This window comes from Calonectris borealis, unplaced genomic scaffold, assembly GCF_964195595.1.
Source record: "Calonectris borealis unplaced genomic scaffold, bCalBor7.hap1.2 HAP1_SCAFFOLD_77, whole genome shotgun sequence".
In the NCBI taxonomy this organism is placed as follows: domain Eukaryota; kingdom Metazoa; phylum Chordata; class Aves; order Procellariiformes; family Procellariidae; genus Calonectris; species Calonectris borealis.
The window spans coordinates 414,128-438,329 of record NW_027441478.1 but is presented as its reverse complement, the minus strand read 5'-3'; the positions used below and the strand labels follow the sequence as shown (position 1 = coordinate 438,329).

At 50.7% G+C, this 24,202-nt stretch overlaps 3 long non-coding RNA genes across 8 annotated transcripts; 1 reads left to right on the top strand and 2 right to left on the bottom strand.

Moving 5' to 3' along the window:
* Nucleotides 1-4,636: 4,636 nt before the first annotated feature.
* LOC142076638 (uncharacterized) lies at nucleotides 4,637-5,237 on the bottom strand. Its single transcript, XR_012671229.1, has 2 exons — nucleotides 5,070-5,237; nucleotides 4,637-4,918 (listed from the first exon to the last, which is right to left on the bottom strand). It is a non-coding gene; the product is annotated as an uncharacterized LOC142076638 (long non-coding RNA).
* A 3,345-nt stretch (nucleotides 5,238-8,582) lies between these two features.
* LOC142076655 (uncharacterized) lies at nucleotides 8,583-13,806 on the bottom strand. Of its 2 annotated transcripts, XR_012671246.1 has the most exons (6): nucleotides 13,009-13,806; nucleotides 12,761-12,884; nucleotides 12,267-12,389; nucleotides 11,029-11,909; nucleotides 10,064-10,130; nucleotides 8,583-9,415 (listed from the first exon to the last, which is right to left on the bottom strand). It is a non-coding gene; the product is annotated as an uncharacterized LOC142076655 (long non-coding RNA). The 2 variants fall into 2 exon arrangements; XR_012671247.1 differs by lacking the exon at nucleotides 10,064-10,130.
* Nucleotides 13,807-13,940: 134 nt separating this feature from the next.
* Nucleotides 13,941-24,149, top strand: LOC142076654 (uncharacterized). Of its 5 annotated transcripts, none has more exons than XR_012671245.1 (6): nucleotides 13,944-14,029; nucleotides 15,178-15,198; nucleotides 22,659-22,710; nucleotides 23,368-23,468; nucleotides 23,664-23,775; nucleotides 23,963-24,149. It is a non-coding gene; the product is annotated as an uncharacterized LOC142076654 (long non-coding RNA). The 5 variants fall into 5 exon arrangements; XR_012671242.1 differs by having other exon boundaries at nucleotides 23,277-23,468; XR_012671243.1 differs by lacking the exon at nucleotides 23,368-23,468.
* Nucleotides 24,150-24,202: the final 53 nt, after the last annotated feature.

Below are 24,202 nucleotides of genomic sequence, written 5' to 3'. Positions count from 1 at the left end.
TCCGCAGAGGGCTCCCCAATCGCCCAGCATCCGGACATGCTCGCCACCCAACATGCAGCAACCCAAGTGCCCTCACCCAGCCGTGCCCAGCATCCAGCCATGACCAGCATCCAGCAGCCCCAGTGCCCAGCACCTCACATGCCCTTTCACAGCCCCACCAACACCGGAGCTCTGCGCTTGATCTACCGCACTACAAACAACCTTGCCGGAGCCCAATTCCAAAGCAGATAAGCACCCATCCGGCTCCAACACACAATTAGCCTGGAGGGAAAGATGTTGGTGGCACTCCCTGTCCCTTGGCGGCCCCTTCTGAGCCCCATCAACACCGGACCTCTGCATTTCTTCTCCCACCTAACGTCACCCTCTCCCTCAGAGTCAGCAGAGCCCAGCTCCGAAGCGGACACCCAGCAGATGGCGCTCCAACACAGGACAAAACAGGACTGGGAGCTGTTGGGGGCACTCCCCTTCCCTGGGCAGCCCCTTCACAGCCCCCCCGACACCGGGGCGCGGCGCTTGCTCTGCCGCACAACCATCCACCCTGCCGGAGCCCAACTCCAAAACAGACAAGCACCCCATCCAGCTTCCACACGGAATTAGCCAGGACTGAAGGATGTTGGTGGCCCTCACCGTCCTTTGGCAGTCAGTTCACAGGCTCAACAGCACTGGGCTTTTGCGCTTGCTCGTGATCGTGGCCACTACCCTGGGTTTGGCAAGCCCCATGATTGTGAGATGCATCCATGCCCTTGTAGGGAACCTCTTGGGGTTCTTCAGTTCCACAGAGAACCCTGTTGCATGAGTTCGATGACGTTGTTCTCCTGAGGTGAGGTATCCTTCTGGCATGCAGAGAGAATGGATGCTGGGCTCGGGGGTTCTGGTCATGTATAGGTGCTGGATGCTGGGTTCTGAGCACTGGGGCTGCTTGGTGCTGGCCATGTACCTGTGCTGGGCATGTTGAGGTCCAGGGTACTGGGCTCTGGGGGTGCTGGGGGTTGCTGTACAATGGGGGTGCTGTGGGCTGGGCATTTCCCGGTGATGGGTGTGTGATGCTGCGGGTCCAGGTTGCCTGGCATGCCTGGGTGATGGGAATGTCTGGGTGCTGGGCATGTCCAGCTGCTGGGCATGTCCGGCTGCTGTGTGATGGGTGCTGGGCACTGTGCCTGCTGGGAGCTGGGCATATGTCCGGCTTCTAGGCTTCTCTGGGTGCTAGGTGTTCTGTACGTCCAGATGGTGTGTGTCTTGTGCTGGGGTTGCTGGCTGTGGGGCACAGGGAGTGCTGGGTGCTTGGCACGTCCGAGTGCTGGACATGTCCGAGTGCTGAGCGTGTTGAGGTGCTGAGCACTGGTTTGCCGGGCTCTGGGGGTGCTGGGTGCTGGGCATGTCCATGTGATGGGTGCTTGGCATGGGGTGCTGGTTGCTGTGCGCTGGGACTGCTGGCTATGTGCAGGTGCTGGGATGTCTGGCTGCTGGGCACTGGAGGTGCTGGATGCTGGGCATGTGAGGGTGCTGTGCATGTCTGGGTGCTGGCATATCCGGGTACTGGTGCTGGACACTGGGGATGCTGGTCATGTCCGGGTGCTGGCCACTAGCGTGCTGGGTTTGCTGAGTGCTGGGCATGTGCCGGTGCTTGCTGTTGGGCACTGGGGATGGTGCGTGCTGGGCGCTCAGGGTGCTGGGTCCTGGGGCTGCTGGAGGTGGCTGGGTGTGGGTGCCCAGTTTCTGGGTGCTGGGGATGGCTGTGTGCGAGGTGCTGGAGGTGGCTGGGTTTGGGATGCTGCACGTAGCCAGGTGCTGGATGCTGGGAGTGCTGGGGACTGGGGGTACTGGGTGGTGGGCATGTCCGGGTGCGGGGAGCTGGGCTCTGCGCGTCCTGGTCCCTGGGTACAGTGGGTGCTGGACTTGTCTGGGTGCTGGGCATGTCCACGTGCTGGGCATGTGCAGGTGCTTACTGTTGGGTACTGGGGATGGTGCGTGCTGGGCGCTCGGGGTGCTGGGTCCTGAGCACTAGGGTTGCTGGTTCCTGGGGTTGCTGGAGGTGGCTGGCTGTGGGGTGCTGGGGACGTCCAGGTACTGGGTTCTGGGCATGACTGGGTGTGGGGTTCAGGGTGCTGGGTGCTGGAGGTGGCTGGGAGTGGGATGCTGCAGGTGCCCAGGTGCCGGGAGTGCCCGGGTGCTGGGTGCTGGGTACGACCCGGTGCTGGGCATGGCTGGTGTTGGACATTCACGGTGCTGCATGTTGGGGGTGCTGGGCACGTCCAGGTGCTGGGCACCGGTGATGTGTCCTCGTTTCAGCTGGGAGCGAGTTAATTTTCTTCCTAGTATCTGTTATAGTGCTGTGTTTGGGATTTAGTACGAGAACTGTGTTGATAACACAGTGATGCAACCGGCCCTGCAGTTACTCCAACCCCCTCGACAGTCACTGCGGCTGAACCAGAGAACCAACCTGTGCCGGTATCAGACGCCTCTATACAGAAGAAGAAATGCACAAGAAAATCAGCTCGTTTAGTAAGGGATGAAGATGAACCAGGGCCATCACGAGAACAGGAGGAGGAAGAGGCAGAACCCGTAAACGAGCTGGTGGCTCCGTGCATCCTTGACATAGACTACCTCAGGAGAGGGTATTTCAAGGACCCAAAAGGGTACCGGTGGGCTTTTGGTAGAGCTGCCCTGGAGACGGAGGAAATCAAACAGCTGTCCACCTTACCCGGTCTCTCAGAGGACCCTTCTGTTGTGGGGTTGCTGAAGGTTGAAGAACAGCAGGTACCAATCGCTACCACAACAGTGCACAAGTGGCAACATCGCATCAACCGAGACTCCCTGCTTCCCATCCATAAGCTGGTTCGTCCACTGCAGAGGCAAGAAATGATCAGCAAGACTCGCTCACCCTTTAACAGTCCCATATGGCCGGTGCGAAAGTCTAATGGAGAGCGGAGACTAACAGTAGACTACCGTGGCCTGTACAAAGTCACACCGCCATCGAGTGCGGCCATGCCGGACATGCTAGAACTCCAATACGAATGCAGTCAAAGGCAGCCAAGTGGTACGCCACAATTGATATCGCTAATGCATTCCTCTCAATCCCTAGGGCAGCAGAGTGCAGGCCACACTTTGCTTTCACTTGGAGGGGCATCCAGTACACCTGGAACCGACTGCCCCAGGGGTGGAAACACAGCCCTACCATTTGCCATGGACTGATCCACACCGCACTGGAACAGGGTGAGGCTCCGGAACACCTGCAATACATTGATGACATCATTGTGTGGGGCAGCACAGCAGAAGAAGTTTTTGAGAAAGGGGAGAGAATAGTCCAAATCCTTCTGAAGGCCGGCTTTGCCATGAACCAAAGTAAGGTCAAGGCACCTGCACAGGAGATCCAGTTCTTAGGAATAAAATGGCAAGATGGACGTCGTCAGATCCCAATGGATGTGATCAACAAAACAACAGCCATGTCCCCACCAACTAGCAGAAAGGAAACACAAGCCTTCTTAGGCGTTGTGGGCTTTTGGACACTGCATATTCCACATTACAGTCAGATCGTAAGCCCTCTCTATCAAGTGACCCGGAAGACGAACGATTTCAAATGGGGCCCTGAGCAACGACAAGCCTTTGAACAAGTTAAACGGGAGATAGTCCGTGCAGTAGCCCTTGGGCCAGTCCGGGCAGGACAAGATGTAAAGAATGTGCTCTACACCGCAGCCGGGGAGAATGGCCCTACCTGGAGCCTCTGGCAGAAAGCACCAGGGGACACTTGAGGTCGACCCTTAGGGTTTTGGAGTCGGGGATACAGAGGATCCGAGGCCCGCTATACTCCAACTGGGAAGGAGATATTGGCAGCATATGAAGGGGTTCGAGCTGCTTCGGAAGTGGTTGGTACCGAAGCACAGCTCCTCCTGGCACCCCGACTGCCGGTGCTGGGCTGGATGTTCAAAGGGAGGGTCCCCTCTACACATCATGCAACCTGAAGTCCCAGGTAGCAGCCCCAGACTCTTCCAAGGTAGCTAGCTAAGGAGTTTTGTACATGTTCAAGGTAGGTCCATGTATTCTACCTCCCCGTGACTGCTCCCAAGCAGCTCCCAGAGACTTTTGGCCGTCTCTGGAGACAACTGAAGTCCTGACTGTCAGCCCCAGACTCCTCCAAAGTAGCTCCCTGAGGAATTTTGTCGATGTAGGAGGCAGGTCCATAGCCGCTAGCTCCCCGGGACTCCTCCCATGCAGCTCTTTGATCATCTTCCTCCCTTGTTCAGTGGCTGTTGGAAGAGGGCTGTGATGCATGGGTGCGGGCTCTGCCCGGTGTTTCTGTCACTGGTGCAGCCAGGGCATGCTGGGGATCACGTGACTCAGGTACACACACACCCCCCACCCCCCCCAGAGGGGCAGCCACCAGCCTGAATGGCCCAAACCTCCCAGCGACCTGCAACTGTGTCACCCTGGAGGAACACTCATGACAGCTCCCTGTGACACCAAGCACCAGTGACCCTTTCTGCCTCCCCTGCGGGAGAGCGGCCTCTCGGCTGTGGTGCGATGCTCGTGCCCTGGGGCGGGAGGTTCGTGACCCAGCCCAGGCAGAGGAGTCCATCGGTCCTCGGGACACAAGGAGCTCGAGAAAGAGATGAATAAAAACACAACGGAGAAGTTGCAAAACAGTGTCGACTTCTTTAATTGTTCGCAACAGTCCTTCACCCCAACAGGGAAGAAGGCTTTTACAGACGGCCATGGCTCTGAGCTCAGCCCAACGTGGTGCTGGAAGCAGGGCCATCTGCAGGGCCTTCTTTCAGGACCTTTTCCATCCGAGGGACCTTTTGCATGGCCACTATGGAAAGGAATTTGCTTTCTGCGGCAAGAGAGGGCAACTGGGCCAATCTGGGACAGGGGCAGGGCACCCGTGGGGACAGTCACAGGCACAGGGATGGCGACAAGGCACCTGCAAGGACAGAGATTGGGGTGGGGACAGTGACGGGGACAGAACTCCTGTGGGGACAGCGATGGGGACATGGCACCTACAGGGATGACACTGGGGTGAGGGATAGGGTCAGAGATGGGGACAGGACACCTGTGGGGACAGTGGCAGTCACCTGTGTGATCTCCATGTGGTCCAACCAGTCCCTGGTCCCCAGCTGCCCGTAGCAATTCCTCCCTTGCATGTAGACTCACCCCTGGTCGTCCATCAGCCCCAGTGGTTGTACCCCACGGAGCAGGCCACGGCCCTGGGGACAGGGTGACAGCGAGGTGACATCGCTGGGGACCCCTCCCCCAGGGCGGCGGGGACCCCCCTAGGAACACCCCCCCTCACCTTGATGGGCAGCCGCAGGGGGATGAGCACGGGGCGGGCAGGGTGCCCCGAGGTTCGTGCCTGCAGGAAGATGCCCCCATCTCTGCAGGAGATCGCGGGTCTCGTGGGGGGAGTTTTTTTGGGTGAATTTAGGGGATTTGGGGAGAATATTTGATGGGAAAAAGAACAGGCTGATTCAGCCGAGCTGGGTCAGGACCATGAGCTGCCTGGTTTGTGGCTGCCAGTCACTGACGAGCAGCATCCGCTTGTCAGCCTCCTTGTGCCCCATGGCCGATGCACTTGTGACCATTGCGTGTGCTTGGCAGCTCCCGCGCGCTGCATTGGTTGGGGTGAGGCAGAGCCAGGACAAGGAGCTGCTGCCCCAGCAGCAGGACGTGCTGCCGCCGCTCCACAAGACCTTCCTGCAGACCATCACGGGGATCTTCAGCCCCTTCGGCGCCATCGCCTCTGTCTGCATCCTGCTGCCCTTGGGCGTGCGCAAGTCCACGCTGTGCTTCCCTGAGCTGCTGAGCAAGTGCTGCTCACTGGTGGAGCACTGAGACCCTGGAGAGCGCCCACAGGGCGAGGACCATCCAGACCGGCACCCACCACCCCAGCGGCATCGCTGGGACTGCCCTAAGGAAGGGGCTCAGACCCCCGACTTCTGGCACCGGGGGGCCGCCCCGATGGAGACCTCACCCTGCACCTTCTGCAAGCCAGACCCGGGAAGCTCTCGCCAGCACAGCGGGACAGCGATGCTGCTTCCTGAAGGAAAGATACGGGTTTTTTTCCCCCTTTCCATTTTTCCCCCCTTCCTGGTCTTGCGGCTGCCCAAGGTGCAGCCAGACAGGGGAAGGAGGGTCCCTGCCTGGCCTCCCTCCCTCAGCATTATTGGGGTGATTTGGGGCTATTTCGCTGTGGCAGTGAGGCAAAGCTGGGCTCTGGAGCTGAGCATGGTGGGACCCGAGGAAGGGCGTGAGTGTCCTGGGGCTTTTAAGGGCTTTGCACTGAGCCCTGTCCCCGCGGGAGGGGACGCTGGTTGTGTTCAAGACAAAGGCGTTGCAGCCCTTGTTGTCCTGTGTGTCTGTCCCGGCCCCGGCCCCAGCCCCCCAGGTCTGTCTTTGTCCCAGGGGCTCAGTGCTGCTTTCTGCGTGGGGCCGTGCCCGTGAGTCCTGCAGGGACCCGTCTGTCCTGGCTCCCCTGCCAAAAGGCTCCTTCCCCTGGGCAAGGGGACAGGGGAGTCAGCCCTCCCCATTGTCTCCCCTGCTGGAAGTGACTCAGCCCTGGGGGTGGCTCGGTGCCCTTCGGGGCTCGCCGGCTCTGATTTGGGGCTCAGTGGGGCATTTGCACTTCTCGGGTTCTGTTTCTCGGTGCCCCCTGCGCTCCCTCCCCCTCCCACACAAGCACAGAGCAGTGGCTGCTTTTAATGCAAAAAAACCAAGAGCAAATGTGTCATCAAATCTCTTCTCATGTAAGACCACCCCCCCACCCCCCTGCAACTACACCACTACCCCCCTCACCACCCCCCAATCTCATCTCATGCCTGCTGTGGGTCTAATCCCACGCTCCCACCCCAGTGCTGGCTGCGAGAGCCCTGGGCTTGCTGGGTGGGTTTGCCCAGCTGCTCTTCTGCTTTTTCCCGTTCTTCTGACATGCCAGGCTGGGACATGCCAGGCTGGCGTGGTGGCAGCTCCGTCCCCGCATCCCACCACAGCTCCTGGGGCTCCATCCTGACGGTGGTGCGTTGCTCGAGGCTCAGGACTGCGATGGTGGCCTCGGGGATGCCGTAGTCGGGGGCGAGCAGCTCCGCGGGCGGCGAAAGCGAGCTGATGTTGCAGTGGGGGATGGCTCTGCTGGAGCCACCAGGGTCCCCAGACATGGAGAGGCTGCTGGGACCATCCTGGCTGACCAGGAAGCGACCCAGAAGCATCTCCTTGGGCAGTGCAATGTCACCTGCCGGGTCCCCAGCGGCTTGGATGTGGGGGGCAGCACAGGGGCTGAGGAGGACATCGCTGCCCAGGGGGATGTTGCTGCGGGGATGGCCGCGTCGGAGAGTCTGAGCTGTGCAAACTGCCTCCCCACGTGCTGGTAGCTGGGGAAGCACAGCGGCAGCACCAGGGGGGCTGGGGCCACCGCTCTCCCCTGACGGGTGTGGGGTGCAAGGTGTTGCCGTTGGCCCTGAGGGGTCCCGGGGGCTGCCCAGGCCAGGGGTGTCCCGCAGCCCCTGTGGCCCCACAGGGCAGCACCTGGCAGAGGAGCAGCGCCGTGGCCGGGTGTGGCAATGGCTGGTGGAGGCGGGTTGGTGCTCGTCCACTGGATGTGGAAGACTCGGGGGTCAAAGAAGCAGCTGCATGGAGCCATCTGCAGACCTGCATGGCTGAGGGGGAGCTGTGCCGGGCCGGGGTAACCCTCCAGGGGCACCCGCCGAGCCAGCCCCGATCATCGACGTCCCCCAGCTCTGTGCCTGGCACGTGGGGAGCTTGTGGCCGGGGCACTCCCCGTGGGCTGAGCTGCTGTGTCAGTGGGACAGGGTTGCAGATCAGGGAGGAGACTCGCTTATAGCAGGTGAAATGGGAGACATGGCCATATCTGCTGGGGATGCCATAACTGCTGGGGGTGCCTGGGGTGCCATCCGCGCCGCGGGCGCCCAGGCTGCCGGGAAGGGCTGCTCCTGCCCAGGCAGCGGCACAGGTTGGCTGAGCCAGAGAGAGACACAGGAGTAATGGTCAGTGCTCACCTCCGCTCCTTCCCCCAAGAGCGTCCCTGGGCTGCAGGGGTCAGGGTCGGTCCCTACCTTGGGGGTAGAAGGTTTTGGGACGGACAAAAGGCTGAAGCACCTGGGGCGCCTAGGGGGGCCTGGGGGCTGCACAGTGAGAGCCGCAGGGCTGGCAGCGCCATGGTCCGTTCTGTCTGTTGGCTGCTAAGGACTCTCTGGGGTTGCCGGCTCTGGCCTTCTGTCTGGGGGTCTCCCAGGAGGGAATGCGGGGGCTCCCCGTGTTCCGTCCCGCCCCCAACAGCCTCCCCAGCTCCTCATGCGGAAGGGAAAGCGTTAACCAAAGAGCAACAGTCAGTGGCCCAATGCCCAACGTGAAACCAGCAAGGAGCGGTGTCCCTCAAGCATCCATACTGGGACCGATACGGTTTAATATCGATGGCATGGATAGTGGGAGTCGAGTGCACTCTCAGCAAGGTTGCAGGTGACACCAAGCTGAGTGGTGCAGTCGGTACGCTCGAGGGAAGGGATGCCATCCAGAGGGACCTGATTGTTTTCTCCAAAACAGAGGCATTTCACATCGCAGAGAGGGGAAAAAACACATAGAAGCAACAAAAACCCCATTTGTTTTTGTAAGAACGATCCAAAATGGAGCAGCCGGTACAGAGCATAGCAAACCTTTCAGGAGAAGAAGTTTCAGGGCGAGTTTTCTGCTCACAAAGCCCCTGGGAAGAAACAGCCTCTGAAGACCCTTTATCCCCTCCTCTGTTCGTACTCAGAGGAATGTCCAGGTTCTGCAGCAGCTGAACCCACTGCTTTGGGGAACACCAGAAACACCCATGACTTTCTCAAACTCTTCATTCCCCATCTGAGAGCCAAGGGATAGGATTTCCTAAAGGTTCTTCCACAGGCACAGCCCTGAAAAATCCCCACTGCTTCTCTACTAGTGCACAAAGAGATTAGGAAAAGTTTCATTTTCAAGTGTACGTAGACCATTTCTGAAATCAGACAAGTAATTTCTAATGAGGAGAAGCCCTTTGCCTTGCATCTGGCAACTGACAGGAGGTGGACCGAGCATCAGATGCCAGAAACGAACGCAGGAACGTCCCACCTTCTTGCCGAGTCACCTCCTGTCTTTTTGGAAGCCGTTAGCTGACACGTGAAGAGCAAGAAGTTGCACGTCAAGTGAAAGACTACTAAAAAAAGCTGTGAAAGAGTAACTTGTTCAGTTCAGAAAGAAAATTGGGCAATGCCGTGTACAAACCACCACCCCACGCACAGGGAAAGCTCGACAAGTCAGATGTGGTACCCAATAACCCCCAAAAATGGCTCTTCACATCAGTTTTCTCTATGTTCAGGTTAGTTCTTTTAGTCAGACACAGAAAGCGAAGTCATTTCTTCTTCTTTTGCTGAAGTAGACTTTTAAGTAGATATTGCTAAAGAATGCAAAAACAACCAAAAAGTTAAATCTGAGGTACTTTCAACCTCAGAAGATGTGTATCACTGAAGCGTTTCTCATATTAGATTCTCTTCTCAACTCTAAGGAGTCCCCATTTTCTCTGCTCCCAAGGTAAACTCCAAAGCTATTTATGGGTTTTCAGAAAAAGGAACATGTAGTTCAGTGCTCAGAGCTATGGAGAAGAGAGAATATTTACAAAACACTATAAAGACAAATAAACTAGAGAGCAACCATTAAAGGAAAAACCTGGGAGCAGAATGAGAAACACAGGTCAAACTGTCCCAAGCACTTAGGCCTCCATCAAGGACCACAAGCCCTGAGGCTGATGATGGCTGTTGGATGAGTTTCCCTCCCCCAGAGGGAAACACCTCTCAGCACACTGTGCTCAGACCAAGGAAGGAAAAGGCAATACAGCCCTACATCTAAAGGCACGCCATTCCCTTCAAAGGTAATTTTTCATTTCTTTAGGTCAACTGCCTGGCCAGTTACAACACCTGCTTATAGGGACTCCATCCACCCTCACCCACGAAAAGCTGTGACGTGCTGAGAAAGTGTGGAGAGTCAGGTGGACTTGGATGCACGCACTGCTACCACAGGTCTAGTTTGTTAACCTGTTTATATTTACCTGTCGCTTTGAAGCTGCCCAAGGGTCAGCATGCCCTTGCTACTGGAGGTTCTTGCTCTGTGTAGGCCTAAGGAAGACACTTCTGGTGATACACTATTTTGAACGGCTAAAACACAGCAGAACATACTGTTTATGACCTGCTGAGAATCGTCCCCCAGGCATATCAGGAACAAAGGCAAAGCTTGAATATTCAAGATGCATTTGAGTTACATTACCGTTAAACATTCACCACTACCAGCCATTTCTCTAAACTGAAGGCTGACAGCAGCGTACAAGGACAGTCTTTTCTGGACACTTCACTCCTGGGTAGAAATCCTAGAGACTTTCTTTAAAGACAGAAATCCAAAGAGCTACCACAAGCTTTTTAAATTAAGCACAGCAAATAAAAAGCAAACAAACAAACAAAAAACAACAGGTAAATCCCTGAGCCACTAATGAGGAACAAAAGGTCTCCCATTAAGTCCGCTACCCCTCACAAAATGGACAAGTGGCTTAACGAGATTCCTGCAAAGAAACTGCGGGTGGAAGATAACCCTGATAACTGCAGCACAAGCGACCAACATGGAAACGGCAGTGCTGACCCTTCTCCTGCTCCTCCTACGAGCTCTTCACCAGTTACGTGAAGAGGCAAAACCAAGGATGACTGAACAGATCTGAGAAGAAGCTGGCCCCCCAAAATTCAAAATGATCAAGAAGTCTATTTGAAATACAGATTCGCACCAACCTCACCCTAAGCACACGTCCTGCCTTGAGGTAGGAGCTAAGGACAGTATGAATTCACCACCACGAGCAGACATGCAAACCCGAAGCAGCCAGAACATGCAGACAAACCTCTACCATTTTTTCAGCCATGTTTCAAGTCACGCCATACTCAACTCAGGACTTCACAAAATGCCACTAAACTTAATGACAGCAGCCTCTTTGCAGGTTGCTTACTCAAAAGCAGAAACCAAAAAGCCACGTACCCTAGGCAAAACCCTTGTCCTTCCGTGCGGTTGGTGTCTTCCCATGACTCTTCCTCAAGGCAGGGGAAATGACTGTGTCTTTGAAAGTCTACACAAACGGAGAAGTACGCTTAGCCTTCCGACAGGGCCCGTTAGTCATCTGGCAGTCGTTCTCCATCGACCGCAAATAATCCACACCTACCTAAAACAGTCCAACATCCATTGGAAATGAGTTGGACGGCAACAGAAGCGACAGCAGCCAACCCGGACAGCCATATTAGACCAGAAATGATGGTTACAAGACAGAAAATGCAAAACAAGTCACCAGAACAGCAAAAAAACAACTAGAAGACACATCATGCACAAACCAGAGTCCCCAGTCCGAACCCTAAAAAGAAAACAAGCTAAAATAGGACCTCCAAAAAACATCCAGAACACACGTGAAGGCATAAAACCCCCAAACAACTCAGGGAAGCCAGGACCAAAAAGCCCAGATACTGTCCATAACAATAACACCCTTTAACCCTAGCCCACTCACACTCTGGCATCCTGTTACCCTACCACCCCATAACCCTAGCACACTGTAAGCCTAGAACCCCATAACCCTAGCACCCAATAACTCTAGCTCTCCCTAAGTGCAGACAGGGGACATGATAACCCTAGAAAACTGTTACCCTGGCACTGCATAACCCTAGAACCCCATAGCCCTAGCATCCTGTAACCCTAGCACCCCATGACCCTAGGACATTGTAGCCTTAAGGTATCAAAACATTGAACACAAACTCCCTGGAGATCTCCGCCAGAGCCTTCAGGTGGCCCCAGATCTCAGACATCACAACTTTGAAGTGGGACAGAGCCACCAGGACATCACCAGCATCCACCTTCACATCATCCGTCATGCCCTGAAAAAGTGCCTGGGTTAAACACTCTCAGGGAGAAAGGCTGAGGCACTCGGGGACTTTGAACCAGCCGGCAATGACCACGGGGCTTCAGCTCATCATTTCTCTGTCAGAGCCACCAGGCAGATGACCCCGTCCACCCTGAGACACCCTTCGGGGCAGCTACGCCCAGAGCCGGGTGGCTGGATACGGCCTTTGCTGTATGGGGAGGTGCTTCCAGGAGCAGGATCTCTCACGGGGGCACTGGGAAATCCTCCTCAGGCCTGGATGCCTGAGAAACATCTTTGTGCTGCTCCATATCTCACCAAAACCAGGGGCGGAGGAAGGCTGCTTTGCTGGTCTCCAAGAGAAACAGCTCACCTGGGCTGCTCTGAGGCTACCGGGCGCCTTTGCTGTCAGGCGGGTCTTGGCGCCGCTCTGCCAACGGCTGTCACCTCCCCACAGGATGCTCTCCGGCACACGGTAGGTATCTTCTCAGTCACCCTGGGGACAAAGATTGGAAGGGAGGGATTGGGTTTGCTTTGCCCCCGTTCCCAGGGTGCCACAACAGAGACCTGCCACCCCCAAATCACGTGGACACCACGTACGAGCTGCAGACGTGGGTCAGGACGGCTGTGGAGCGCAGGCAAGACGTTCTGCTGTGCCCCAGCTGCTGGCAGAAAGCAGAGCTGAAGACAACGGGGGGAAGCCCAGGGCAGCTGGCAGCCGGCGGCGGGGTCTGGCCGGGTGCAGCACCCGCAGAAACGCCCGGATCCTTGAGCCTCAGCCCCGGGGCTGCAGCACGGGGCTGGCACTGGCTGGGGCTTCGCTGGGAAAAACCAGGCGGGGGTGACCCCGACACCCCGCACGCGTACCTGGCCCCAGGATCTGATCGCCTGTCCCTCTGCCCATCGCCACCACGGGATCCAGAAAGCAGCGCCGCCGGCCCTGGCGTGGTCCTGAGCCATCTCTCGATGGACGAGTCTTTAACCAGCAGGCCTAAAGTGAGGAAAAATTGCCCAGAATTAAGCTGTGCTCAAGTTTTTGCTGGCAGCACGTTTTCTGAGCTGCCTGGTGGTGCCGCTCCTGGGGACGGCTCCAGAAACAGGGGGGCTGCCTGTACCTGCAGGCAGGCGGTGGAGTGTGCGCCGCGGCAGTGAGCGGTGGTTTGTGCGGCTGTTGAATGGGGTCGGGCTTCAAACGTGCCCAGTCTGGTATGCCTCGTTCCTGTTGCCTTGCAGGTCGTATTAAGAGCTTAAATAGTATTGTTTTAAAAAAGCAAAACCAACCAACAAACAAGAAAACAGCTGGGCGATTCCACCCGCACCCCCCCGACGGGTTTTTCTTTGCCCTGGCCCTGGCCCCCCTGCAAGGCGATGTTCATCACCAATATTAGGGTGCAGGATTGGGCCCAAGGCAGGGCTTTTGCCGGCAGCACGTATTTTGAGGCTCCCGCTAATGCAGTTCCTGGGCCGTGCTCAGGAAATGGGAGCAATTGCCCAGAACTGGTATTTTTGGTCTTTCTCTGTCCCTCTCGGTCAGGCTCTGGGTCCCCATTTTTTAACTGCTCCCTTTGCACCCGGTAGCCCTTTGCTCTTTTCTTCTTCCTCTTTCTCACTCTGTCTGGCTCCTTGTCCCTATTTTTTCTAAATTCCTCCCTGTCTGCCCCGGCCCTTTCTGCTCCTCCTACGCCTCCACCCTGGAGGCCATCGCTCTTCTCTCCTTCTCTGTCGCCTCTCTCTGTCCCTCTGTCCGTCTCCCGTGCCTCTCCGGCCACGCCACCGCCCTGCCCCACCCCCCCCCGCCGCTCTGCCCCTCTCCCCTCCTCCTCCCGGCTCCACCGGGGCTCCGGACCGGGGGCGGGGCAGCCCCGGGGAGGCGGCCATGGGGCCGGGGGGGGCGGGGCCGGGCTGGGGCCGGTGTCCCCGCAGGGCCAGAGAGCGGGAAGGGGCGCCCCGTGGCATGCTGGGAGAGGGTGTGCACCAGGGCATGCTGGGAGCTGTAGTCCTGGGGCGCGGGGCTGCCCGGCGGCCATGTTGGTTCCCGGGGCATGCTGGGAGCGGTCAGTTCCCCACACTGAGCTTCGCGGCGGCCATGTTGGTCTCGGGAGGCGCAGCCTCTGCTCCAGCTGCGGCTCGGCTGAGGTGAGGGCTGGGGCCGCCCGGGGGTGGTGGGGAAGCGCTCCAAACGGCCCGGTGTGATGGGGTCCCGGTCCGCTGGAGCCGGGCCGGCCGGGGCAGCCCCGGGAGTGACCCGAGAGCTGGGGAGGGGAGGGAGACGGAGACAGACCCCCCCGGGCACAGGCACCGGGCAGCCCGACTCCCAGAGCCCCCCTGAGCCACCCCAGCATTTTTCGTTACTGCAGTAATAGGAGTAGTGTGTTTTTCTGTTAACTCTCCCGGGGCTTTCACTCCAGCTGCCCTGTTCGGGGACTGGGAATATTCAGCTGCCTTGGAAAATTGCCAGCCTGATTATTATTGCTCAGGCCTTGTTTCCCTCGCTCGAAAACACTTCATCTTTAAATGCGTCCTTGCATCGGCAAGATCCAGGCAGTTGGGATTGTTTCCTGCAGGGAGCAGCCTGATGAATCCAGGCTGCTGCCGTTCCGAGGCAGAGCTGAACGCTTCTCCCCGCCACCGGTGCTCGGCCAGTGGTTTGGCAGGTCCAGTCAGCCCGAGCGGGAGCTTGCTGTCCTTGCTCTGCCGCTGCTTTGGCAGCCGCCGGAGGGTGGGAGGGGACAAATGTTCTGGCTTCCCAGCTGGAGTCTGGCGAGTTCGCGGGGTGAGGGGTAACGTGTAATGCGAACCCGGTTTTTTGTGTGGTATTTTCTGGGGATTTTTTTTTATGTTAGATCTCTGGGATTCCTGTGACCTTTAATAGCCACTTGGTGGGATTTAAGCATAGCTTTGAAGTTAAGCACGTGGTAACTGCTACCCTGCGGTGTAGCTGGAATCCCCTTGCGAGCTCCTGTTCCCCCCACACTGGAGAAAGCAAATCTTTTTTTATTTGGTGATGAAAGCAACTCAGGGAGTTGCACTGAAGTGCAGCACCTTTTTTAACCTCAGATCTAAAGTCACACCGGTCCTACCGCATAACGCATGCTTCCCCAAGCTTTCACAAAACGGAAGGGATACATCAAACCGACCCCACAAACATATCCTGTGCTTTTTTTATCTGACCTGGAACATGGGGACATGACCCTGCTGGGCCATCTCTGCCGCTCTGCGTGGGAACCAAGGTGGTGTCTTTACATTCCAGGATAAGGACTTAGCTTTTTTTTTTTTTTTTTAAGTGACTTTAGAGACGTCCTTATGTTGTCCGAAAAGCGGGTTCGTGCCCGGCGTGCAAGTAACCAATTCCACACGCTCAGGAGAGATATTGTTGTATTCAGGCCTGGGTGCTCGGTGGACTTGCCACAAATCAAGCACACCTGGTCTAGTCACCTTTCTGTTTATATCCATGCTTCTCATACATATTTTAAATTTCCTTGTTACATATTCATTACATTTCCGAGAACTAATTATAATATTACATCATCTTAAACACATGCGCACTAAAACCTTTAGGGTCTTCTTGGGGGTCTCGGGTGGTCTCTGGTGGTCGGTAGGGTAGTGAACTCTTCATGAACTTATTTCCTCTTTACCTTATAGGGTCGCAATTTGTCCCTGAGCCATGCTTGGACCACGTCTGTTTATAGTTTCCATAGCTAAAATTAATTATCACTACTTCTAAAACACACACCTGTTAGTTACCTAACTTCTAAGCAACAAGTCTTCATTGTTTAAAATTACAGAAGCGAGCAATATAGAATCCACAACAAACTAAACTATCTATCACCATAGTGTTCTTAAATTAAAACATATACATCTTGATCTCCTCCAATCAAACACCCACTCAGTAGCTTCATCATTCTGGTTTCTTATTAACTGGTCTTTTAACCCAGTTCTGGGTGAGGGCTATACACAGGATGATAACACTTTGAAGATTAATGTTGATTAAGATTAACATTAACAATTCCCCCCTTTGAGACTTATGATGTTAAGCATCATGAGTCTCACAATACTTATTTTCTACAAAAAGATACAAATTGAATCATACAACATATAATCATAACTAAAATAACGATCAGTACCACAAACAAAAATAATTGTTTAAGCCAATTTAAATTTGGAAGCCACGAGAACAACCAAGAAAAATCTAAATCCTTCCCGTTCTTTAAACCCATATGCCAAATCTTTTATTTGTTGGATTTTCTTCTCTACTAACTGTAAATTATCACTCAAATTAAAACAACACATTCCTTTAAATTCTTCACAACCATGATTGTGTCTTAAAAGTAAATAGTCAATTGCAGCCCTGTTTTCAAGTGTGGCTTCTCTTATTTGTGTCATTTCCATACCAATAGTCGAAAGTGCTTGGGAGGTATAATTTATACCTTTTCCTACCAAACAAGAACTATACATCCCTCCCACAAAATTCTCGGCTGCAATACAAAAGGAAGACATGTTGGTTACTTCTCGGGCTAAAAGTTCCCAGATATTTTGATTTCTATAACAAAAATTGAGAATCAATCTGACTGATCGTTATTATTAACAACAACACATTCCACATCTTCCCTCTCTCTCTAATTTAATTCTGTTCAAAATCAAATTGTTACACTAATTTAGCAGCATCTCCAGTATCTCATTGAACACGCCGCAAAGTTAACTTCAATGGTTCCTTAAATACAGATGTCCACAGTCCAGGTGGAATTTTCTTAATCCTCGTATAATGAATCCAAGAATCTATTCCTTCCAGTTTCACAGCAGTGTTTGTTGTTAACAGCACCTGGAAAGGTCCTTTCCACTTTTCTCCAAGAGGGTCATCCTTCCACATTCGCAAATAAACTTGATCCCCTGGATTAAATGAGTGTACTGGAAATTCAAGAGGTAAAGGTGTCTTCAAAGGGACATACTTATGCAAAGAATTCAACACCTTACTCAAAGATAAAAGATATTCAGTTAATACTTTTTCTCCTGTTACATGCATTTGTTTAGATCTTCCTGTTAGATTAAGGATCATAAGGTTTACCATACAAAATTTCAAATAAACTTACTTTTTCTCTAACTCTCGGGGTCACCCTAATTCTTAACAAGGCAAATGGTAAAGCTTCAATCTATTTCCACTGAGCTTCTGGATATATTTGAGGAATTTGTTTCTTTAATATTTGGTTCTTCACATTTTTAATAACCTCTGCTACAAAATGTGGGCCTCTATCAGAGGACATTTCTAAAGGGACTCCAAACCTTGAAATTATTTCTTTCAACAAATGTTTCACAACCTCTTTTGCCTTGTTGGTTCGACACGGGAAAGCTTCCGGCCATCCAGAGAAGGTATCTACCAATATCAATAGATATCGGTATTGGTTACATCGCGGTAACTCTGAAAAATCTATTTGCCAATACTCACCGGAAGTTATGCCTCTTTTTACCTCTCCAGGAGGGGGTTGGATTTGTATTTTCGGATTGTTCCTAAGACAAATCTCACATTTATTACTCACACTTTTAGCAATCAATAACATTTTGGTTCCTATCGCATATCGTCTTACTGATTCCACCATTGCCTCTGCTCCCATATGTGTTTCAGCATGGGTTTTGACCATTAATTTCTTCATAATTTCAGGGGTTACTATACATTGTCCATGTGAAGTTATCCACCATCCTTGATCATTTTTCTTACAATGTAATAGCATAGCTAATTTATTTTCTTTCTCACTATAATTTGGGGATTCCACCTGAATTTCTTTTGATGGAATTAAAACATAAATCATAGTATTTAATGCTACACGTTTAGCAGCCTCATGTGCTTTTCGATTTCCTTGTATTACTTTTGAGTCCCCTTTTTGATGAGCTTTACAATGAATCACCGCAACTTCTTTAGGTTTCTGTACTGCTTCCAACAAATTCAAAATCTCGGTTCCATATTTTAAAGGGGTACCGCTAGCAGATAAAAGTCCTCGCTCCTTCCATATTGCTCCATGAGCATGCACAACTCCAAAAGCATATTTAGAATCTGTATAGATGTTAACTCTTTTACCTTTAGCCAAATTTAAGGCTTTTGTGAGGGCTATAATTTCTGCTTTCTGGGCGGATGTATTTGGAGGTAATGCTTTTACTTCTCGATCTTCAGTTAAAGTTACCACGGCATAACCAGCCCTCCTTTCTCCTTTTACAACAAAGCTGCTTCCATCAGTAAATAATTCTTCATCCGGAGTTTGGAGAGGGCCATCTTTCAGATCTGGCCTGCTGGCATACACCTGTTCGATAACTTGTAAACAATCATGGTTAAGATCACTCTCTTTTTCACTTGACATTAAAGAGGCAGGATTTAAAATTGTACTCACTTTCAAAATGATGTCGTCTTGTTCCACTAACAAAGCCTGATATTGTAACAAACGACTAGGGGTTAACCAATGATGTCCTTTTTGTTCCAGTACTGCAAGTACCGCATGCGGGACATGAACCGTTCTTTTCTGTCCCAATGTCAATTTTCTAGCTTCTTGAATGATGAGAACTGTTGCCGCAACTGCCCGCAAGCAGCTAGGCCATCCTGAGCTTACTTTATCTAATTGTTTGGAAAAGTAAGCCACTGGTCTTTTCCAGTCTCCCAAAAGTTGAGTCAAAACCCCCATAGCTACATGTCTCTTCTCATGAACAAATAGCTCAAAGGGTTTGGTCAGATTTGGAAGTCCTAAAGCTGGAGCTTTCATTAAAGTCTGTTTAATGTCATCAAAACTTTTTCGGCACTCTGGAGTCCATTCTAACAATTCTTCAGGGCCTTTGGTTGCCTCATACAGTGGTTTTGCCATCAAACCATAATTTGGAATCCAAAGGCGACACCATCCAGCCATTCCTAAAAATCCTCTCAAGTCTCTTTTAAATTGAGGGGGTGCCATCCTGCAAATGGCTTCTTTTCTACCATTTCCCAATCTTCGCTGTCCTTGGGAAATCTCAAACCCCAAATAAATTACAGTTTGTTTTGCAATTTGTGCTTTCTTCTCTGACACCCTATACCCGGCCATTCCCAAAAAGTTTAGGAGGCTAACAGTCTTTGCTTTGCAGATCTCAGTAGTATCTGCTCCCAATAGGATGTCATCAACATATTGAAGGAGGGTGATTTGATCTTCCTTACCGGACCACTGTTCCAGTTCCTTATTCAGAGCTGCTCCAAAGATGGTTGGGCTATTTTTAAACCCTTGTGGCAGCACGGTCCAGCAGAGCTGAGTCCTCTTCCCAGTCGACGGATCTTCCCATTCAAAGGCAAAAATCTTTTGGCTGTTTTCTTCCAGAGGTATACAAAAGAAAGCATCTTTCAAATCTATAACAGAGAAATATGCATTTGATTCATTGATAGTTGTTAACAGCGTATATGGATTAGGGACTATTGGATGAATGTCCACCACTAACTGGTTTATCGCTCTTAAATCTTGAACCAGCCTATATCCTTGGTTATGTGACTTTTTCACTGGAAGGACAGGAGTATTATAATCAGATTGACATTCTCTTAAAAGTCCGTGTTTAAGAAAAGTATTTATTATTGGTTCCAAACCTTTTCTGGCTTCTATACTAATAGGATACTGTTTCTTTCTTACCGGTCGAGCTCCTGTTTTCAATTCAACTTTTACCGGTTCCACATTTTTCGCTCTTCCTGGTTTCTCTGTTGCCCAAACAAAAGGGTAAACTGCATCTTTAATCTCTTCTGGAATTTCTTCAGATTCATCTGTGTTTGTCTGTAATAAATAAACTTGGGCTTGCCAGGCATTAGCTTCAGGAAAATGAACTTGGATTCTTCCTTTTTTAAAGTTGATTTGTGCTCCCAATTTATTCAATAAATCCCGTCCTAAGAGAGGCATGGTGCATTCCGGTATATATAAAAATTCATGCATCAGTGTTTTTCCTCCAATTTTACATTTTAAAGGTTTCAAAAAAGGCCTTATCTCCTTCTTTCCCGTGACCCCAACAATAGATACATTAAATTTACTCATTGGTCCTTTACATGTATTTATAACAGAATATTTTGCTCCAATATCTACTAAAAAATCGACTACTTCATCTCCCAGCTTTACTGGAACCAGGGGCTCAGCTGGGAAAATATCATTTTCTACCCCCGGTCCCCATCATTCAGAATCTCCTCCCATCATAAGTAAATCAGCTTCAGGTGGTATCTGCTGTGACTGAGTCACGACTGCTCCTTTGTTCTCCGGACACTCACTCTTCCAGTGTCCCTGTTTCTTGCATACAGCACATTGATTAAATCCTAATGGGGTATATTGTTTAAACATATCTCTACCTCCTCTGCCTTTTCCTCTCAAATACCCTCTACCTCTACCTCTCAAATATCTTCTGCCTCTTCCTCCAGCTGATCCTTGGGCATTTACAAAAGCAGCTGCTAAAATAGCAGCTTTTTGTTTCCTATCTTTTATTTTTTCTTTTTCCTGATTTTTCTTTTCCTCCTCTTCCCTATTGTTATACACCTTATAAGCCATTTCAATTAACTGTGATATAGTCATTCCTGTAATCCCATCCACTTTCTGCAATTTCTTTCGAATATCTGGAGCAGCTTGCCCTACAAACAAAGTAGTAAATATTGCTCTATTCTCATCACTCTCAGGATCTAAGTCTGTCCATTTCCTAGCTGCCTCACATAATCCTTCATAAAAGGTGGATGGGTCCTCTGTTTTTCCCTGAATTATTTGAGTCAATTTCGCCAAATTCTTTGGGCGGGATATTCCATTCTTTACTCCTTACAAAATTAATTGTTGATACTGTTTAATCATCAATTTACCATCATTACTATTAGGATTCCAATTTGGGTCTTGAGTTGGCATAAAATGAGCAGGACCTTCTCTTGCATTTATTCTTTCATTTTCCATATTTGCTTTTTCTAATACTACCCTCTTTTCTTCAGGAGTAAACAAATTATTCAAAAGAATTTGAATATCTTTCCAATCTGGATTATGATTTTCAATAATTGTTCGAAAGGATCTGTACACCTTTTCTGGATTCTCTCTGTATGATCCTGCTAATTCTTTCCAATTCATTAAATCAGAAGTTGTAAATGGTACTTTCACAAATACTGGCTCCCCCCTTGGGCCCACTGCCTGGCGAAGGGGTGCTAACAATACAGACCCTTGCTGGGTTCTAGTCCTGCCGGCTATCGGACTAAAAGTATTGCTTCCTCTTGCTTCGGTTTCAGAAGTTTCATTTTTACTTGGTGGTACTAACATTTGTGTATCCTCCTCTTCTTCTCCTAGTTTTAAACATCATTTTCCTATGCTACATGCAGAACAACAGTGCACTTTTGGTTCCTTATTTTCCATCATCATCATCATCACATTAGAATCTAAACCTAAAAGTTTACATTTTTTTTTTTCCGAATTTCATAATCATTTCTCAAAAGAAAAAAAAAACAAATTACATAAGGTACCTCATAACATTAGTTGTAGAATAGTATTATATTGCAAGGTTCCCAATTCTGGCCATTTTTCCTCATCTTCTAATTTATACATTGGCCACCATTTAGTACAATATTCAATTAATTTATCCTTTCTCAAAGGATCACCCCCAAATTTTCCCCAATGTTTAATGATGCATCCTAAGGGGGAACAAGGTGTTACTTTTGATGGTTGAGCTCCCATATCTTTACCAAAAAAGAACGTTCTTTACCACAACTTCATATACTCCAGTCGTCACTGTCAAACGCATATGAATATACCGGTTTACCCCTGGCGCCTACAACTTCATATACTCCAGTCGTCACTGTCAAACGCATATGAATATACCTCTTTACCTGTGGCCACAATTCCTTACCAAATGCATGCACAGTTTTATACTCCAGAACAATATCTCATTTACCTTAGCGTTGCACCGTTGAGTCGCTCACCTGCTCTGGTCGGGGAGAATACTCACGGAGTCCCCGATCAAAAGGTCGGTGCGCGCTGGAGTCCAGAGAGCAGGGTCTCCCCACCAAGAGCCGACAAGTCGATCCGGGCAAGGCTTCCCAGCAGTCCCACCTGGATCGCCAAAAACTGTTGTCCGAAAAGCGGATTCGTGCCCGGCGTGCAAGTAACCAATTCCACACGCTCAGGAGAGATATTGTTGTATTCAGGCCTGGGTGCTCGGTGGACTTGCCACAAATCAAGCACACCTGGTCTAGTCACCTTTCTGTTTATATCCATGCTTCTCATACATATTTTAAATTTCCTTGTTACATATTCATTACATTTCCGAGAACTAATTATAATATTACATCATCTTAAACACATGCGCACTAAAACCTTTAGGGTCTTCTTGGGGGTCTCGGGTGGTCTCTGGTGGTCGGTAGGGTAGTGAACTCTTCATGAACTTATTTCCTCTTTACCTTATAGGGTCGCAATTTGTCCCTGAGCCATGCTTGGACCACGTCTGTTTATAGTTTCCATAGCTAAAATTAATTATCACTACTTCTAAAACACACACCTGTTAGTTACCTAACTTCTAAGCAACAAGTCTTCATTGTTTAAAATTACAGAAGCGAGCAATATAGAATCCACAACAAACTAAACTATCTATCACCATAGTGTTCTTAAATTAAAACATATACATCTTGATCTCCTCCAATCAAACACCCACTCAGTAGCTTCATCATTCTGGTTTCTTATTAACTGGTCTTTTAACCCAGTTCTGGGTGAGGGCTATACACAGGATGATAACACTTTGAAGATTAATGTTGATTAAGATTAACATTAACACTTAGGCTGGCTGGGTTAAGTTGGTTTACTGCACAGTTGGTTGAATGGAGGAAAACAGTAAGCTCCGCTATTGCCTTTGGCGTTTTCTCTTTACTGTGTAGCTCATTTAAGTTATCTTCTCATGACCTGGCAAGCAGAAGCTTTGGCTTCATTCTAGGCCTTGGTCTAACAGTCACGAAAATCAATGTTGGAAGTCTTTCTGAGGTTTGGTTCAGGCCCCTATATGCATTTTATAAAAGTGCTTCTTGGCCACTGTTTAACTTTTTACATGGGTTTGTTTTCGTTTATCTTGAGTGTTGAAACTCTGAAAGGGGCCGATGAGTTGCCCGCGCTCAGTTTGCTCCCTCCCCTTCGGGGAGTGCGGTTAATGTTTGCTTCTTGGCTTTGCAGAGAACAAAATCCATTAATACACCACCTCACTTGAATTGCTCTTGTTGGGAACCGATTAGAAGCTTATTGCTGCCTCATCTCGCAAATGGCATGCGTTCTGGTTCTCATTTGTTGAGCAGCCTGTCGGCTTGTCAAATGACTCCGCAGAACAATTCGATTACTCCAAGCAGCGATGCTGATACGAAGAGCTTACGTACTTCACTGCTAGCGATTCTGTGCTTTTCCCTCTGCAGGCGGGAAAGGTGATTCCTGAGTGGGCTGTGGCTTTAACCAGGGAGGGCAAAGCTGCTTCTCTGTGTATTTCCTTTCCGCCTCTTCCCTTAGCCCCTCCCCTCCCTTCCCCTCTGTGAGGCTGGTTTTGTGGTGTGCCTTCACTGGTGGAACGAGCTCCCACACGAAACGGAGGGAAGGAGGAAAGGGGCAAGGTGAGAGGTGTCGCAGTCCTTAGTTTGTAGATTTAATACCTAGGCCCTATTCCGAAAATACGGCACGTATGTGGGTCAGTGGTCCCTGCAGATTTTTATTATTTATAGCCATTTCTATAAATACAGGACTTCATAGAGCGGGTTCACAGGGTGCTGTGCTGCTTGTAAACGGAATCGTTTTTATCCTTGCTACAGTCTGGAGGTGGCAAGTGCCAGCTGACAGATTAAGACGGAAATGAAAGCGAGCAATACACATGCGACGGTGATCCTGCCACAAGGCAGATCTGTTAGAGAGAACGAGTGCAAGGTAAGGAGCATCATGCTGCATTTATTGCTAAACGTATGTTTTCATTTCATTCCAACTAGAAAGTAAATCAAGATATTTAAGGATTATTTACTGTACCAAATCCTCTTGCAAGCAGTGCACTCTGTTGCCCTGTGGATAGTCTAATGTCATGACTGGCATGACTGGTAATTTTCCTTTTCTTTTCTAGTGGAAGGATGCATTTATGAAGGCAAAGGCGGGGTACAAGCGGTGCCCCACAACAAACCGACCTGTGAAGACCCAGACATCCGCTGTTACAAACAGGAAAAAGCTATGGGCCTTGGCTTCAGACTCTGCAAAAGATTGACCAAGCCCGAGGAAAGTGACAAAAAGTGAAGCAATGCCACAGCGTCACTTCGGGGTGGCAGGTGAGATTTCCATCCATGTTCCTCAAAGGTAGCAGCCTTGT